Source organism: Microtus pennsylvanicus, chromosome X (assembly GCF_037038515.1).
Source record: "Microtus pennsylvanicus isolate mMicPen1 chromosome X, mMicPen1.hap1, whole genome shotgun sequence".
NCBI lineage: Eukaryota > Metazoa > Chordata > Mammalia > Rodentia > Cricetidae > Microtus > Microtus pennsylvanicus.
In genome coordinates, this window is record NC_134601.1 from 21,301,973 (window position 1) to 21,321,639 (window position 19,667).

Consider the following 19,667-nt stretch of genomic DNA (forward strand, 5'->3'; position numbering starts at 1 on the left):
TGCATATGCTATTTCTGTGATATGTGCCAAAAATGTTAATACTCATCTGGATTTGAACTCATAACAGCCTGCTACCCCAGTTTTCTCCCAGAGAAAAACACTAGAAACACTCCAATTAAGTAACCATTTCACAAAATACCTGAGTTATATCTACAGTATTGTTTCTAGTCATAACATATTCAAACTAGATGCTTTGCTTTTTAACATATGTCTTATCAAAATGCTGGATTTTTTATTGTTTCATATATGTATATAATGAAATATGACCATTTCCCCCTTCAAATACATTCATGTTCTCCCTAACATATACCCTTCCAACTTTATGTCTTTTTTTTATAAATCACTAAGTCCAATTAATGCTGCTCATATGTACCCGAGTCTGTAAGTGTCTATTATAGCATGAGAAATATATCAATGGCTATATCCTCAATCAATAATGATTCTTCCACAGCAACTTCCAACTACAGAGAGCTACTGAACTACGGATTGATCCTAATGAGTCTTTCCCTACCCATGTTCTAATTTCTAACAGGCTAGATCTTGTGTAAGCCACCACAGCTGTTGAGAGCTCATGAATGCACTGCCTATGCTCTGTCCATACTATAGCATTTTACATCATTTTTCATCATACTCTAGCTCTTAGATATTTACTTATACCTCCTCCTCCATGATGTTATTTATGCCTTGATTGAGAGTTCATATTTACATTCATAAACCTATGAAAGACACGTATCATTTACTGCACCTCATAAAGTGATTTGACAGCATGGCCATTTACCAAAATATCAATAGCTTTCTATCCTAGGAATGATCTCCCTAACCATGGACTTTTGACCATGATTACACTACCATCTGATGACATGGTATTTTAATGTTAACTGATTTATTAATAATATACATAAATGGAAGTACTTCTATTCTTTTAGACCCTGGTCTTTCAACAAATGTTCATATTCTACTTTTCAAGTTCTGAAAAGTAAGATTCTAGAATTTGAGTACTGTACCTCAAAAAAAAAAAGCACAAGTTTGCTACTGACCCTAGAACAAATTTGGAATATCTTATGGTGTTTTCTAAAATATCCTAAGTTCTAGACCCTAGAGATTTTTCAGAAACCCAAAACAACTAAATCCAAAATGTGTGTTTGTGTGTGTGTGCGTGTGTGTGTGTGTGTACGTGTGTGTGAATGAACATGTGTGTTTTGCAAAGTTTTCTAAAGGGGGTTATAAATATCTAATTGTAACTATAATATACTAGAATCATAGTTTTTCTATTAACTATAAACATTTTATTGTATTAACATTCCTTTACTTTTCTAGTTTTCAAAATTCTAAAGAATCTGAAAGTAATGGTATACACATGCTGTTCCTATACTTGGAACATAGAGTGAGGAGGAACTTGAGTTCAAAGTTATCCTTGGCTACATAATGAGTTCAAGACCAGCATAGGCTGTATAAGACTATCACATGTAAAATTCCCAAACTACAAAAAATATAAAAAAATGAAAAAATTATGTATACCCAAATATGTAAAAGAAAAATCTTTATAGTAAAATAAACACCTAGGGATAAATCCAGAATTTCTAAGAAAAAAGTTATAAGTTTAGTTGGGTTGGCCATTATTTAGTTACCAGTTCTATACTGATTATATTATATTCACTATTTCTCTGACCACATTAAAAAAATAAACTTTTTCATGACATTCAATTTTGCAAAACTATACATATCTTAAGAAAAGGGATACCTATTGAGAAAATACTCCACATCAGATTGGCCTGTAGGCAAACCGGGGAAGCATTTTCTTAATTGAAGATTGATGTGGAAATATCCACTCCACTATGCATAGTGTCAGTCATTCATAGTGTCATTTAATATGCATATGAAAACAATCAAGTAAGCTTCATTCTTATGTGATTTCTGCTTCAATTCTGGCCTCCAGTTTCCTTCCTTGAGTCCTTGCCCTGACTTCCCTTAATGTGACCTGAGATGTTTAAGATGAAATTAACCATTTCCTCTCCAATTTGATTTCAGAGATGGTATCTTATCATGGTAAAAAGAAACCTAACTTAAGACATAAATTGTGGCTCTTAACACAAACTTAAGTTTGTATATATACTGCTTGTTATGATTGATGCTACTTGCATGTTGGTCAAATACTTGAATACACTGAAACTTACAGTAGTTCACTTTTTACTTAAGCTTAGACTTTGCAACTCTAATAATGAGACATTAAATTTAAATTAGATGCTATATTAGAATAGGGTACATATACAAAAATATACAGATAATTCATATATTAAATTTTCAGGCAAAGAAAATTAAACTCTGAAATTTTTTTAAAAAATTGTTTTTGTTTTTTTGAGAAAAAGTTTCTTTGCGTAGCTCTTTCTGTCATCGGAACTCTCTTTGTTGACCAGGCTGGCCTTGAACTCAAAGATATTCACCTGCCTCTGCTTGCAAAGTGCTGGGATTAAAGTCATGCACCACCACCACCTAGCTGAAACCCTGATTAACAGAGATTGAAAACTACTAAACTTAAAAGTGATGAGTAGTTGATTATAAAGAATATACACTTCTGAAATAATAATGTGAATCTTGACAGATGTACCAAATAAAGTTCCAAATAAGGATTATTGATTCCACATTTATGAAGACTAGGATCTGTATTGTTCTGAACTCTTAATGGCACGAATAATGACCATTAAAGATTGTTTACTCAGTGTCGTGCAGCATAGATACTTCCACCTATAAGCAAATAATAACCAAAATACATAGTGAAAAGCTTAGTTTATAGCTGACTACTGATTTACCATAATATATGTCTCAACAAATGACAGCAGTCATCTTCATGTTTCTGTTCACATCAAGGAGACATCTTTTTGAATTTGTAATTCTTTTCTTATCTCTGATTTTCTCCAGTTCTAGATATTGCCCATTGTTCTTGTCATTGAATCTAACCTAAAAGTTTCACTAAATCAGCATTAACCTATGTCCATGTTTATCAGACTGCTCTCAATAACACCTTAGTTGTTCAGTTTGTATTGATTGTGCTTATGCTTAGATGCTTTCTGCATGTCTTTTTTGCACCTCACAAAACCTCTTCAATTCTCTGACTCTGCAACTTTTCTTTCTGTAATCAGCTTTGACTTTGTGCATGGATTGAAATTAGACAGAGATCAAACACAGAATGCAAGGTCTGTATATTTTGATTTGTAAGCATCTGCTTCCTTATAAAATTTGAACATACTCATAACACAATCACAACTGGAAATTATTGGTCAGCACATTTCTTCTTGCAGGAGATATGTGAAAAATGTTTCTGAGGGAAAAATAGAGACACTACAAAATCTCTCTCTCTCTCTCTCTCTCTCTCTCTCTCTCTCTCTCTCTCCTATTTACATTTTAAGGTCTGAGTTCTCAGCTACTGTTCCAGCTTCTTTGTCTCCTGTAGGCACAGACTGCTCACTCATTCCCCAACTGATCAAACCCAAATAATCACACAGAAACTTTAATAATTACAATATTGCTTGACCAATGACTTGGGCATATTTCTAGCTAGCTCTTTCATCTTGAGTTAACCCATTTCTATTAATATGTGTGTTACCATGAGGCTGTGGCTTACTGGTAAAGGTTCTGGGCATCTATTTCCTTCAGCAGCTACATGGTGTCTCAACAACTCTGCCTACTGTCTTACAATACCTCTTCCAGCCTGGCTATATTCTGCCCTGCTATAAGCTGAAGCAGCTTATTTATTAACCAATGGTAACAAAACATACTCATAGCATACACAGGGGAATCCCACATTAATCTGCTTCTTGTTACCAAAATTCTCCACAATGATGTACTCTTAGCCCTCTCTAACTGCAAACCAAATAAACTCTTTCTTTTATAGATTGCCATGGTCAAGGTGTTCTATGACATCAATAGAAAAGTACTAATACACTATGTTTGTTTAGAGGGTAAGAGATCCTTGTGCTCACAGATAAACACAAAGGAAACCAGGAATGTTATTCACGCATGGTTGTCCCTTCAATGGAAGGGATGCATACATATTTCCAACCTGAAAGCTGACATTAGTTGTAATTAATAGCCTGGTGATCCGTGCTAGCTCAGAAACAGGCCACTACAAAATTTCCCAGACTCTTATGTTATCTCAAAACTCCTCCTTCCTTTACCCTGAGCATAGTTTCCTAGTCAATAGAATCCATTCTTTGGAAAAGGTTACATGTACTTTGCAAGAGAGTTTTGATGAGGTCACACAATAAACTTTATTGTGATCATTGTCACCAGGAAACTTGAATTCACACCTTGAGATTTATTGTGTTTATGTCACCAGGAAAGTTTTTTCCAGAGTACTGTACTTAATATGTCTAAAGTAAATTGTCTGGGGTAAGATTTTAGAAGTTTGAAACAACACCGGCACCTGAGTTATGTTGAAAAGGATTTCCTTCTTGCTTCATGTGGATTGTTAATTTGCTAGACCTGGAGTGTGTCCAACTTCAGCAAGTTTGCAGAGCAATAATTGCTAAACTCTACATTTTCAGTATTCATATCCAAACATGTTTTACTTTATGGCTTTTAAAATAAATGAATATATATTCAATACAGATTTAATTAATTCAAGATAAATTCGAACAAAGACCTTTATCCAAATAACTATTAAATAAAAAAAACATGTAACAACAGAAAGAGATTTTCTTTCCCTCCTACTATAAGTGCTAAATCATGAAATTTATGCAAAGCATCAAAATAGGCTGCAGTCTTTATGAAGTTAATTGAACTCAATAAATACAAGAAACTCAAGACTGTTCTAAAAATTAAATGTGAAAACACTAATTTGGGAACTTATCTTTTTAAAGTATGTTTATTCCTAGATTACAACTAACTCTTCCAAATGACACTTGTTAATTAGGAAGAAAAAAAAAGTAAGAATTACAGTGGATCATATACTGTTGTAATTGACCCTATGGTATACACAGATGATTGGGGAAATAGCTTTCTCCTTCGGTGATAAATTCTGCCCAAAATAGCAACTAGTTTCCCTCTGTAACATACCATAGTAATTCTAAAGCAAACAATAATTCAGAGACCAAAATAGTAGAATTCCCTTTAGAATACACAATTCATCTTCTTATATAACATAAGAGAGAAGGAGTCTTTCTCCTTATAATTCTTTCTTGGCATATGAAGCACTTTAAAATAGTCTCTCTGAGAACAATATAAATCAATTGACTCTTATAAGCATCATTCCTAAGAGAAATACATGTTTGAATATTTGTACATGTCTTATTAAGACATATTGATACCTGAAATTTTATGTATTGATACATGAAAATTTAACACTAAACCCAAACATTGTTCTCTTATTTAGAGATGTGAAGAAAGTGTTCATAATAGATCTCAAGTAAGTAGAAGGATAGCAGACAAGTTATGATGCTAAAAACTTTTGATGTTAAATGGCTTTTTAGTCTATGTCCAATATACCACTTTCACTTAGATCACTATTTGACTGTGCAAAAAGTAAGGAGAAAAGAACATTTCCTGAATGACCATTTTTTAAAACTATCTGCATACACTCTCAGCTTAATTTAAGTAATGGGCACTGGCAGCTTCTGTGGAAAATGAAGAAAAAAAAAGAGTAAGGAAAATCTCATTTTATCAAACAACCAAGTAGACCAAGTATGTCAAACACATGCATTTTCATTTCACTGAAGAGAACAAGTTCAACAGAGCATTAAAGAACATATTACCATAGAGACAGCTCTATGCCAGCATATCAAATAAGGATGCATCCACGTTACTTTTCTGATTTATGTGTCCCATAGCATACTTCTGCCAAGGTTGAGTCCCATGATAAGAGAGGTAGATTAATTCCAAAGTCATAGGTCATCCTTCATTTTATCACTATTCTCTAACAATTATAAATGAGATAACAATGACAAAGGGATGAATAAATTTAGAGCTGTAAATATTTCAAGCCCAATCTTGAAATAAACAGTAAAACAAACCCAAATCAGGTATACTGTGTTTCCCAAATACAAAAATTATAATAGTCTACATTTATTTCATGATTGTTCCCCCTATTTACAAGTAGTATCAAATTCTAATTTCTCTCTCTAGCTGTTGTACCTTCTGTCCTCTGACTTCAGAGTCAGTTTTTATGAGCATTACAAACTTATAAATAACCTCTGACAATTGTCAAAATATCTAATATTCATTCATTCATTCATTCATTCATGGCTTGATATAAAAAGCACCCGTGATTTCAAATTGCAAAACCATGTATTTTGAATTAACGTGGAATAAGAATAAATAACTAGTCAGACTTATTATTAATGTGTTTACCCATGAGGAAAGTCAGCATTATGAATCATGTAACAAAATTTCAAAACCTAAATCCCATTAGAGTCCTGGGGTACAATTCCCCAATGCTCACAAATAAAATTAAAACTTCACTGGTCAGATTTTGATTTCTTTATATCTTAGAGTGGGAAAGGGTAATTTAAAAACATTTTACACAGCTAAAATACTTCTCTGTCTCTGTCTCTCTCTCTGTCTCTCTCTCTGTCTCTTTCAATCTGTCTCTTGTGTATATATGTAAAAACCACAGCAAGTTTAATTGTTTTCATTAGAGAACCAAATATGACAAGATCTTTATGACATGTTCCTTTTTATTGCTTCAAAAGGAATTGCAGTAATAATTTGTTGTCTTTCATATACCAAAGTGACATTACTGACTAAAGATCAGTAGGTTGGATGATTTGAATTGTGTATACAAAAGTAAGAATAATTTTTTTTTTTTTTTTACGGATTCATTGACTTGCTCAGTCTTAGCAGAACTTTGTGACACCAAATACATTTACAAGTTCTAAGACTAAGTAATGTAAAAAAAGGGTACAGCATGCGGTCATGTTTTTGAGTAAACTTAATGAGTTAAGAAAGAGTTCAGAACTATGACATCTCTTCTGTCACATAGGTAAATATCCATAGCTAATAATTAGTCATGAGGGAGCTTCATCAGCTGAGAATCACTTATTGAGAATTTATTGAGAATAAAATTCTTCTAAGATTTTCATTCCAGCAAAAGCTAAATTCTTTGGTTATCTGAAATGGCTAGAAAATATCTAGAAACAAGAAATTTTCAAACTTTCATGCTCTTTCACATGTTTATTTTAAGTGGAAAAAGGTAAGTAAGCTCTTTCGGCTTGTAGTAAATCAGTATCCAAGAATCAATTTGCAACTGACTCATCTTCTAAGAGGCCAGGTAGACCAGAAATTTTAAAAAATGTAACACTTGATGTCCACTGTTAAGATGATTTCAGCAAGTGTTAAGTAAACTTCTGTTTAAAATATGTTAAATGTTATGCATTTCATTCCAAGTAGTGGAACTCCAAGTTATAAATGCTCATTGCCTACCTAGGAGAAGCTCAATGACAGGTATGGAAAGCACAGAAACATGAAGACTTATCTTGTTTTCATCACTGTTTTATTGCTGTAAAGAGATACTATGACCAATGCAACTATTATAAGAGAAAGCATTTAATTAAGAGTTTGCTTACCATTTCAGAGGTTGATGGTAAGAAATATGATGGAATTCAGGACATTGTTGGAATATTAGCTGAGAGTTACATCCTGATCCATAGGCCAAAACAGTTAAAGTGGGCCTAATGTGGGCTTTTAAAACCTCAAAGCCCACCTACAAAGACAGACTTCTTCTAACAAAAGCACTCCTCATAATCCTTTTCAAACCTAGTTCATTTGCTGATGGGGGATTTTCCTCTGTATGCTATGAATATCATTGATTAATAAAGATGCTATTTTGGCCTATGGCAGGGCAGAATTTAGCAAGGTGAGAAATCCGTAGGGGGGAAAAAACAGAGTCAGGGAGAAACCATGGAGACACTGAAGGAGTAACATGCTGCACTGGTAAGCCACAGCTTCATGGCAATATTCATATTAATGGAAATGGGTCAATTTAAGATGTAAGAGCTAGCTAGGAATATGCCTGATCCACGTGCCTAACACTGCTGTAATTAATATAGTTTCTGTGTGATTATTCGGGTATATGTGGCTGGAAAACAAAGTGCAGTCTCCATTTACAGCTCATTGATGACTAGACATATATACCATATATATCAGGCCAGCTGATTCATGGTAAGACAGAAGTTGATATCAGAAGTTGTGTAAGGGCCTCTCCCTGAGCTAGGCCAACCATGGCGGCGGTGAAGACCCTCAACCCTAAAGCCGAGGTGGCCCGGGCGCAGGCAGCGCTGGCAGTGAACATCAGCGCTGCACGGGGCCTGCAGGATGTTCTGAGGACCAACTTGGGGCCTAAGGGAACCATGAAGATGCTTGTTTCTGGTGCTGGAGACATCAAACTTACCAAAGACGGCAATGTACTGCTTCACGAAATGCAAATTCAACACCCAACAGCCTCTTTAATAGCGAAAGTAGCTACAGCCCAGGGTGACATAACAGGTGATGGCACCACATCCAATGTTCTTATCATTGGGGAGCTACTGAAACAGGCGGACCTCTACATCTCTGAGGGTCTTCACCCCAGGATAATAAGGCTTTGAAGCTGCAAAGGAAAGGGCACTCCAGTTTTTGGAACAAGTGAAAGTAAGCAGAGAGATGGACAGAGAAACACTCGTCGATGTGACCAGAACATCTCTGCGAAATAAAGTTCATGCTGAACTTGCAGATGTCTTAACAGAGGCTGTGGTAGACTCCATTTTGGCCATTAAGAAAAAAGATGAACCCATTGACCTCTTCCTGGTTGAGATCATGGAGATGAAACATAAATCTGAAACTGATACAAGCTTAATCAGAGGACTTGTTTTGGATCATGGAGCACGGCATCCTGATATGAAGAAAAGGGTAGAGAATGCCTACATCCTCACATGCAATGTGTCTTTGGAGTATGAGAAAACAGAAGTAAATTCTGGGTTCTTTTATAAGAGTGCCGAAGAGAGAGAAAAGCTAGTAAAAGCTGAAAGGAAGTTCATTGAAGACAGGGTTAAAAAGATAATAGAGCTAAAAAAGAAAGTCTGTGGTGACTCAGATAAGGGATTTGTCATCATTAATCAAAAGGGGATTGACCCCTTTTCCTTAGATGCCCTTGCAAAAGAAGGCATTGTGGCTCTGCGTTGGGCCAAGAGGAGAAACATGGAGAGGCTGACACTTGCTTGTGGTGGGGTGGCTCTGAATTCCTTTGATGACCTGAATTCTGAATGTTTGGGACATGCGGGTCTTGTCTATGAGTATAGAAGAGAAGTTCACCTTTATTGAGAAATGTAATAATCCCCGTTCTGTCACATTGCTGATTAGAGGACCAAATAAGCACACACTTACTCAAATCAAGGATGCTATAAGAGATGGCTTGAGGGCTGTCAAAAATGCCATCGATGATGGCTGTGTTGTCCCCGGTGCTAGTGCAGTAGAAGTGGCAGTGGCAGAAGCTCTGATTAAATACATGCCCAGTGTGAAGGGCAGGGCTCAGCTTGGAGTGCAGGCATTTGCCGACGCCTTGCTCATTATTCCCAAGGTTCTTGCGCAGAACTCTGGTTTTGATATTCAGGAAACACTAGTCAAAATTCAAGCTGAGCATTCAGAATCAGGTCAACTAGTGGGTGTGGACTTGAACACAGGTGAGCCGATGGTGGCGGCAGAGATGGGTGTGTGGGATAACTGCTGTGTGAAGAAGCAGCTGCTTCACTCCTGTACTGTGATTGCCACCAACATTCTCCTGGTGGATGAGATCATGAGAGCCCGGATGTCCTCCCTAAAAGGTTGAAGAAGTCTCCCTTGTCGCTGCATCTGCAATACTACAGGATGACATGGGGAAATGGTCGTTTTTATCCAAGCTTCAAGTGATTTGGAAAAGAAATATTCTCGTCCGGGTTGAAGAAAGGGAACAGGACATTTGGCACCTATTCAAATTATAATACTGTAAAAAAAAATTCACTGAGTGTACGCATAAAGCAGACACTGAATAAGAAGTTTTAGCTACAATGATACAAAATTACATATTAAGATAAGTGTGTTGTCTACCTTGTTCCTTAAATGTTATTTGAAAAATTGTAATGGTTTTCTCCTAAACAAGATATAGTGGAGCTGTAAGCCTAGCACTTTTGGGAAAAAAAAAAAAAAGGTCAGGGCATTCTGCTCTAACTCAGGCTGCAGGAGACCCCCCAGCTCAAAAGATTTTTTTAGCGGATGGATGTATTATAAATTATCCAACTAACTCTGTTAAACATGTAAGATTCTTACCAGTGCAAAACACATGTGGTTAATTTATGGTTTTCATACTGTCTCTAATAAATACTTAAAGGTACTGAAAAAAAAGAAGTTGTGTAATACTGACATATAGAAAACTTAGCACAGGTTCTAAAGAAGAGGCTTTTAGGGAACTCTATAAGAGTTAAGCAAATGAAATGAAGATAAATGTTCAACAAGAAAAATTAAAAAAACAAAAGATAACAAACTGTGAGGAATGATATTCAGCAAAAAAAAGTAAAATGATATGGACAAGGTTCTAAAATATAGGTAGAAGGAGATTAAAATATCTGCTAATCAAAGTATGATCAGGGAATTTTTGCTAAATGATTTAGTTTTTACCTTATGAAGTAACTTATTTTTCTTAGAGTTCAATTTTAATGACAGCATTGCTCCTTATTTTCATTATTATACTTTTCTATTATGTATGAAAACAGAACATTTATTAAATCAAAGAGAAGATAATTCACAGAGAATGAAACATCTACATTTCACATAAAATTTAGCTCATTTAACTGCAGACAACATCAGGGAGCCTAGAAGACCTATACTAGATAAATATTCTGATGGCAATTTTTATTTCCTTTTCTCTTTTTCAATTTTTCAAGACAGGGTTTCTATTTGTAGTCCCAGTTGTCCTGGGACTTTCTCTGTAGAGCAGCTTGTCTGAGACCTCAGAGATCTACCAGCCCCTGCCTTCCAAGTATGGAGATTAAAGGTGTATACCACCATTGTATGGTTGTGATGGCTATTATTTTTTGTCAATTAGATCAACCCTTAACTACAGTCCAAAAATGGAGGGTACACCTGTGAGAGATTTTTTTGTTTTTGGATTGGATTGAAGTAGGTGAATATACTTCATGTTCAGATTTTTGAGACAGGAATATAAATTCCTTTAGTCTGGATTTTGAGGCACAAAGAAACACCTTTAATATGATACTTTGTGCTGAATTCCTATATAAATACATGAAAGAAAGAAGCTTTTCCTCTTTACCAGCTTTCTCTCATCTTTTTGCCAAGTCCATTCCATCACTGGCATTAGAACCCACTTATTTCAGATTCCAGAGTCTACAGAAGACCAGCTGAGACATCCTGCCTCATGGACTGAGAAACTACTAGATTCTTTGGTTTTCTGTTCAGTCAGCCATTGTTGGATTAGCTGGATCACGTCCTATGACTCATTCTAATAAATTCTCTCTCTCTCTCTCTCTCTCTCTCTCTCTCTCTCTCTCTATATATATATATATATATATATATATATATATATATATATATATATATATAATATGTGTGTGTGTGTGTGTGTGTGCGTGTGCATGTGTGTGTGTATTATTACATGTATCTGTTTGGAAAGTGAAGAGGAAAAAGAGAAAGGAAAAATCTCATTTTACCAAACAACCAAGTAGACCAAGTATGTCAAACATATGCATTTCATTTTACGAAAGAGAGAGAGTGAGAGAGACTCATTCTGTAAGTTCTGTTTCTCTAGAAAACATTTACTAGTACACCTATAAAATATTTTTATTGATTACAAAAGTCTCTTACTAGGAATTGGGGCCTTGAAACTTAATGAGTTCTGAAGCTGATTTGTCCTATCTGGAAAAGACATTTGTCCATGGGGAGATAAATGATAGAAAATAGGGTTCAGTGCTACTTTATACCATGTGGATGGGTCATTATAAGATTTTTTTTATTCTAATAGGAAAATGATTATTGGAAAAATGAAGCTTTATTTATTTATTCATTTTAAACAGACATTTCCTGGAGACACTTAGCAAAATAACATCCTTGAGGAAATTGATCCCTAGCTTTTCATCAGCATATTATGAAATCATATTTTATCTCAACATGCAACATTTTTCAAGCTACATTTGTCCCAACTGTTGTATCATACATAGGAGGGAACCTAGAATGAAGTCCATCATGTGGATAACTGCAAATGTCTAGACCTGAGAGTATTTTTGGAATGTAACTTTCTTCCTTTCTTGTATCAAAATTATGCTTTATGTTTAATATTTAAGCTTTTAGTTTGGAGAGAGAAGGTAGGTGGCCATTATTTTGAACATAGAACTGATGCCATAAACATGAAATTATTGCAAAAATTGCTTGAGGATGATTATATACACAAGCTGTGGTGAAAGTTATGGAGACACTTAAAATCTCCTTCCTCAAAGAAACGAATATTAGAAGGAGCAAGTGACAGACATAAAGTACTTCATTATACCTAATTGATAGTGACAAGGACAGAAATAGGCAAAAAATATTTACCTAAAATTTGAGCTTTGGTCTTGAGAAATTTCTCTGATATTCAATGCTTTCTCATTAGAATAGCAAAATGTGAGGTTGATACTTATTGAACATGCTAAAAAGAAAAAAAATGAGTGTCAGATTTAAAAAACAAAAAACAGATACCATGATTATTTGTGTGGCATGTGAGTATGTGTGAAGCATCTGTGGAAAATGGAACAAAGCCAAACTACCAAGTGAAATATATGAAGTTGATGTAAAATGTAAAAACAATATAGCATATCAACACAAGGAATAAAAATAAAATATTAATATATACTACAGCATAGGTACATCTTGAAAGCATTTAGGTACGATAAGTAAAAGAGAAAAATCACTCATACTATTGAGTGGGTAATGAAAAAATAAGGAGTGATGCTTTAAATAAAATGAATTTTGGAGGAGAGTGCATTTATGAGATGGATTATTGTAATGACAGAATAGTTTTTTGAATACATTTAACATATTAAAAGGATGAATTACATAAATGAATCTCAGTGAAACTCTGATTTTAAATTCTTTCTTTGGATTCTTTTTGTATAATGTACAAACAAATAGGCATTCTTTTCCCCTGCAAAATGTTTCAAATCTACATTGTTTTCCCATCTCAATCACTCAACTGGTTAAAGATCAATGTGAAACTCACCTGAAGGATACAATGAACTGGTGATTTCATGGACATTTAAGGCCCTTTCCAGAAAACAAAAAATATTTTAACATAAATTCAAAGAGATATAATCTGAAAAGACAGGAAAGCGAATGAAAATTGCTTCCTTTTACAGCAAACTGTCCCTTACATAGGCCTTATGAGTGCAAAAACAAAGTTTGTAGGCATGCATCCTATTTTCATGAGAATAATCAACACCTTTGCAGTTAAAATTAGGCACTTTTCATTCCCCTGCCCCACACCCAGTTTAGAACCCGAAATAGTCCCTGTGTTGATTCGAGTCGCCAAGCTTGTTTCTATTTCGTCGTTATTTTGCGACAATTCTCCTTACTTCTTGAAGAGGGCAATGCCGTCGACATTTGTGCCTCAGCCATTTTTTTACCAATTGCCAAGTCAACGCCATTCAACCTATTTACCATGAATACAGCCAGCATTGCTGCAAGAAAGTACAATGAAAGAGACCAGTTTCCTGAAGGAGTCAGAATCAATGCCACCAAAAGTGAACAGGATGCCAGTAAGATATTTATGGGGGGACTTTCCCCAGAATTGAACAAGCAAGCACTTCTGGAATACTTGTCTTACTTCGGTGAGATAATAGATTTTATCATAAAAAGAGACCCAACTACCGGACTCTCTAGGGGATTCGGATTCGTGCTTTTTGAAGATAGTTCTACTGTAGTGAAGGTGTTACAAGTGAAAGACCACAAAGTGGATGGTAAGAAAGTAGAGTTTAAAAGGGCTAAAGCCATTGAATCTCAGTTCCCCATCAAAAAGATTTTTGTTGGTAGGTTGAACCCTCGGATGTCTGAAGAAAAAATAAGATCCTATTCTGACACATTTGGGCAGATAGAAGCTATTGCACTTCCATTGTGTTCAGATACAAAGAAAAGAAGAGCTTTTGGTTTTATCAAATACATGTAGGAAAAGCCTGTTAGAAAGGTCTTAGAAACCAGGTTCCATTACATTGGCTCCAGCCGTTGTGAAGTTAAAATGGCACTTCCTAAAGAATATCCTGGAAGACAACAACAGAGTAAAAATAAAGCTAACACTGTGGTTAGGGTAAGAAAATCTGTTCCTACCGGTAGATTTGAAAGTCACTGGGGAGGAAGAGGCAACCAAAGCTTCTACTTTGTGACTAACTCAAATGCTCAAGAAGCCAACCTAGATACCCAAAAAGCTATACCATATACTTTGAGAGCAAACTCAAATATCACTTGAGCAAGTTCCAGTGGTTTCGGGAATACTGCCTGTGAATTCCAAGTAAACCCCAATGTTTTGATGAGAAATTCAGTGGCTTTGGGGGCAAGGCAGAACGCCTTGGGGCCAAATTCAAATTCCAATGGAGCAAACAAATATACTCTGGGGTCAAACCTGAATCCATCCTGGGAAAACCAGTATGCTCTTGGGGCAAGTCCAAATTCCTTCAGGACAAGCCAGTACACTTTGGAACCATACCCAAATGGTTTTGAGGAAAGCCAATATACTTTGAGGGCAACTTCAAATGTCTTCTGGACAAACCAATATCCTTTGGAAACACACTCAAATGATTTAGGGGTAAGCCAGTATACTTCTGGGGTAAGCCCTAATGTCACCAGTATAAACCAGTATCCTTTGGAAACACACTCAAATGTTTTTTGGGTAAGCCAATAGGCTTTGAGGGCAACCCCAAATCCAGTGTCCTTTGGAAACACACCCAAATGGTTTTGGGGTAAGCCAGTGTACTTTGAGTTCGAACTCAGATACCTTCAGTCTAAATTACTATGGCTTTGTGACAAACTCATATGATTTTCATACAAGTCATTATGCTTTAGAGACTAACTCCAGTGTTTTCAGAACCAGCCCAAATGCTCTGGGTGCAAACACAAGTGCCTTTAGGGCAAGTCATTATGGTTTGCAAGCACGACAAAATGCTTATGATGAAAATGAAAATGCCTTTAGAGCAAATGAGAACTTTTGTGAAGCAATTGAAAGTGGCTGAAGCACTGAAGGACTTAATTTGTCTCAAGTAAACAGCAATTTCTTGAATATCTACAATAACCTGCCCGATTTTCATGGCTCTAATGGAGATTAGTTCTTTCTATATAGCTATTTGGCTTATGACTTGGAATCTGTACTTAATTCCAATGTGCAAATAAACCAGTCATCTCTCCTTGGTAATAGATACTAAGGAATTTTTTCAACATTTTGTTTTTTTTTTTGGTTTTTTTTTTTTTTTTTTTTTTTTTTTGGTTTTTCGAGACAGGGTTTCTCTGTGGCTTTGGAGCCTGTCCTGGAACTAGCTCTGTAGACCAGACCAGGCTGGTCTCGAACTCACAGAGATCCGCCTGCCTCTGCCTCCCGAGTGCTGGGATTAAAGGCGTGTGCCACCACCGCCCTTTTTTCAACATTTTGAAACCTCAGGACGAAGCCTTTATCCAAGCAATACTCGGCCCAACAATGAGAAGTTCGGAGACTTACATGAGCTGGTCCTACAACTGCTTGATTGGACATTGTCACTAATTGCAGCACCTTTTGAAGTACCAAAACATTTTTCATCACCTTTTTTCTGTGAAGCTACAAGAAGAAAAAGGCTTGAAACTATCTTGTAGAATTTTTTTTTTTTTTGCAAAATAAACATTTCAAATACTTCTTTTTGAGTGGCTTCTATTTTGATCTGACATTTTCTTTGTGTTCTCTTTGTTATGGTGAAGTGGGAGGAAGTCATATTACTTGGTCCCTTCCCGTTTTTATTCTATGTTGGTATGTTTGGCTTGGAGGTACCCATACATACAATCACTGATCTTTATTCCAGCTCTCTTTTTATTTTTATTTTGAGAAAGATGGTCATGTCATTTAAATTTTCTAGTAAATATAATATTCAAAGAGAATTCATTTTAATGTTAAATGATATTTAAAAATATAATCAAAATTCATTTCAACATGTAATCAAGATAATTACTGAGATTTTTTTTATATCATTTTTGGCATACACAGTCACTGGAATCTAGTATATTTTACTTTTATAGGACATCTCTGCTCTAATTAGTTTTGTTTCAAAGCCTCAAAATATGTGGCTACTGTCTGTCATATAGAACAGTGCAGACTGAAAACAGACCTACATTATTTACTGAGAGTATTTTATCTTTAAGGCATTAAGGATAATTTTGAAAAGAAATTAAAAGAGAATGATACAGGACATCAAAGGTCTGGTATATACCCAACTGAATGCACAGAGCTCATCAGTAGCATGCTGAAATCAATTTCTAAATTCAGATAACTCCTGATCAAAAAGGAAAGGCAAGCATAAAACTGAAATTCTGACAATCTTATAATACAGGAAAAAAATTTTAAGGAGGCACTGAAATTTACTCAGTACCTGTGTATTTATCATAATGTAAATATCTGAAAGCAAAAAGTAACCTCCTCTTTGTTTTTCTATTATTTTTCTTATCTAAAATGACTTTTACACATAGTATAAACTTCAAAGAATGATTAATGACACAATAATGAAACTAATATGTATATGTTGTTCACAACATAAAAGACAAGAAAACTTACTAGAAGCACATGAAAAGGATGATATTTTCAAATTTACCTGAAATATTTGTTTGAATATTGGAACAAATTTTGTAACTTCAGTCAGAGAATTTAAATATATAATGTTTAAATATATTTTATTAAAATATGAAGACAAAATATGATACTATTTAAAAAATAAAATTACTATATAGAACTAAATATGTTATATAGATTCTACCTACAAATAATAGTTTGATGTTCATTACTTTTTAGAACTAAAGTATACTGAATCTTTGGTTGAAAGCACCAGGTGTTACATCTACCGAATTAATTTAAATACTTCTTTAACTGATGGTTTTTATTTAGGAAACTATACACTCATCATACTATGTTGTTATAAAGAAAAGTGTAAATTCTCAGGAAAGCTAACATTAGAATTCATAAAACTAAAAGCATTATACAATAGTGAATGTGGTTAACATTATGAAAATGTCTGCAAGTACATCTGTGGGACAAAAAAACAAACATACAGATGTATCCTTTATAAAGTGTTCAGGAGGAATTAGCTTCCATTCACTGGAGTTAACTAGTTAAGAGCAGGTTACTTGCTATTATTAAGAACACCTGTTTATATTTCCCCTGAAATTAAACTTGTCTATTGAGATGAAACATAGCAGTATCTATACTGTTTGATGAAAAGAATTCAATCTAACAAAATTTCACTAAGTTCAGAGTCACTGCAGTAGATGTTTTAATACTTCATTTACCCATGTGTTGCTATTTTAGTTTCAGAAACTACACAAGTTTTTATTTTACTGATTCCAGCTGGTTCATTGATTGATTTAAATTAAAAAAAAAACTCTAGTAGAAAAAAGTAGGGCTAGATTTTATTTTTATATTTTGTATATACTCAGAAAAATTACTTTAAACTAATCTCTATTTGGGGCGGTTATGATGAATTCAAAATTCTTCTTATACCTATACATTTTAGCTGTTAGAAATTAGATTAAATGATGCTATCAGAATTTGATAAACAACTATTTCTTCTCATATCAGTCCAATAAATCCTCATACTATTTATATATAGGTATCTAAGATTACTGTTTTTGTTATTCCTTTGCCGAACTACAGTTCCCAGCATTCTCCTGGATACGGACATTTCCCAGAAGCCTTTGCATTCCCCGTTAAAAGCGAAGGTCGTTACAAGTTCGCCCCCTTTTTTCCCTCCCCCCCTTGTTCTCCTAGTGTCTCACACACCTGTACCTGCCTGTTGCCCCTCCCCCCATTAAAGTGCACCCACATGGGACCGCCGCGTGTCTGTCTTTTCCTCGCGTAACCGCCTCCGCTTTTACATTACAGTCAAGCCAGGATTTTAATATTTAACAACAATTTGGTGCCGTTTGACTCATCTCGACCGATTACTGCGCCCAACTTCACCTGTTTGCCACGGCCTCATCCTCAACCGTGAGTTAACCTGAGTTGGCTTCCCTTCCCCCGGGGCGCTCAGAGACTGTCCGGCCGGCTTTCTCTGCTGTGTCCCGGACTGGGTCGCCAACCTCCTTTCCCACCCCCCCTTGCTTCTTGCCCTTGGCCTAGGCCTGCGTCACCCACAACCGGGAGTTCGGTGCTTCCGGCCTTATTCTCCTTTTTTTCTAAACTTTTCTGTCTCCGGCCCACTACGTTGCGGTGCCTACGGGCAACACGCCCTAAAACAGCTTAATTGTCTCCTCCCAGCCGGGATTTCTTTCTCCCCCGTACGGTTGTTGGGTTCGGGCCAATTAAGCCTTAGCACGCCCCAAGAACACTCGGACGCCTGTGTTTTTGGCCTGCCGTGTTCGCGGTACCTTTTGGGTACCTTTTTGCGGGTGACCTTCTCTTTAGCCATGGGCTCGAGCACTCAAAGCCAATCCCTCCATCCTCCCCGCTCGGGCAGCTTCTGAAAGCTCTGGAGCCTCACGCCCTCATTCAAGTCATGGGCTCTGTAACCAACCCCCGCACCTGGAAGGCTGGTACAATGCCATCCCTCCAGGGACCCTCTGCTCCTGCCGCCATGGACATGGATCCCGGACAAACCTCAAACTCCATACCCCCCCCACCGCTCCTGGAGGGGCCACTCGCTCTCGCTCCTGCACCTTTTCCCCTTGTCGCCTCTGGGCGCATTGCTCCCGGAGAAGCCCGGTCCCGCTTGGCTGCGGCTTGGCGCCCCCTCCCCCCCCTCCCGCAGTGGACCCTGCTCGCCTTTCCCTGTTGGGTCGCACCATCGCGAGCAGGGGGGGACAGGGGCGGAGCGTCTGGGTACGCGTGTTCCCGGGACCGCAGGACAGGGGCAGAGAGTCTGGGTACGCGTGTTCCCGGGATCGCAGGTGCAACGCGATCCTCTCCGCAGGCCGCTCTCCGCTCTCCAGCTCTGCTCTTTTGCGGCTTTTTCAGAGTAATTCTTTTAACTCCTACAGCCGCCAAGCTTGAAGGGATTCCTCATTGGATTCACCTGTCACATCTTAAACCGTTTATCTCCACAGCTCAAGATAATCCTTCATATACTGTAACTCAAACTGGAGCCTGTTCTCTTAAGTTCCAGAGAACACCTGATCCAGTCCCCCTACCACAGGCTGAAGAGAACACTGGTCCCCATCCGTCGCTGTGTTAAATCCATAAATAATCTAGCTGTCGTTTTGCAGGTACCCTCACTAAACACGGAGTCAAGTGGTAAGCAGATTCTCCTCTACAAACTCTTTAACATAACAGGCCAGCCACTGACTGCAGCAGTGGCCCCTGAAATGTTAAGAAATGTATGGTTAGAATCTATTTCTTTTAAGACAGTTTCTTTAAGCTCCAGGATGCCAGCCCAACCTACCCAAACAAATCAAGCACAAGCGGACCACTAAGGATAAGTATCTCCCCCACATTTTTATTTCTTTTAAGACAGTTTCTTTAAGCTCCA

The 19,667-nt window shown here is 36.6% G+C and overlaps 2 pseudogenes; both read left to right on the forward strand.

Moving 5' to 3' along the window:
• Window positions 1-8,191: 8,191 nt before the first annotated feature.
• On the forward strand, window positions 8,192-10,333 carry LOC142841188 (T-complex protein 1 subunit zeta pseudogene; annotated as a pseudogene).
• Window positions 10,334-13,630: 3,297 nt separating this feature from the next.
• On the forward strand, window positions 13,631-19,436 carry LOC142840269 (uncharacterized; annotated as a pseudogene).
• The last annotated feature ends 231 nt before the right edge of the window (window positions 19,437-19,667 follow it).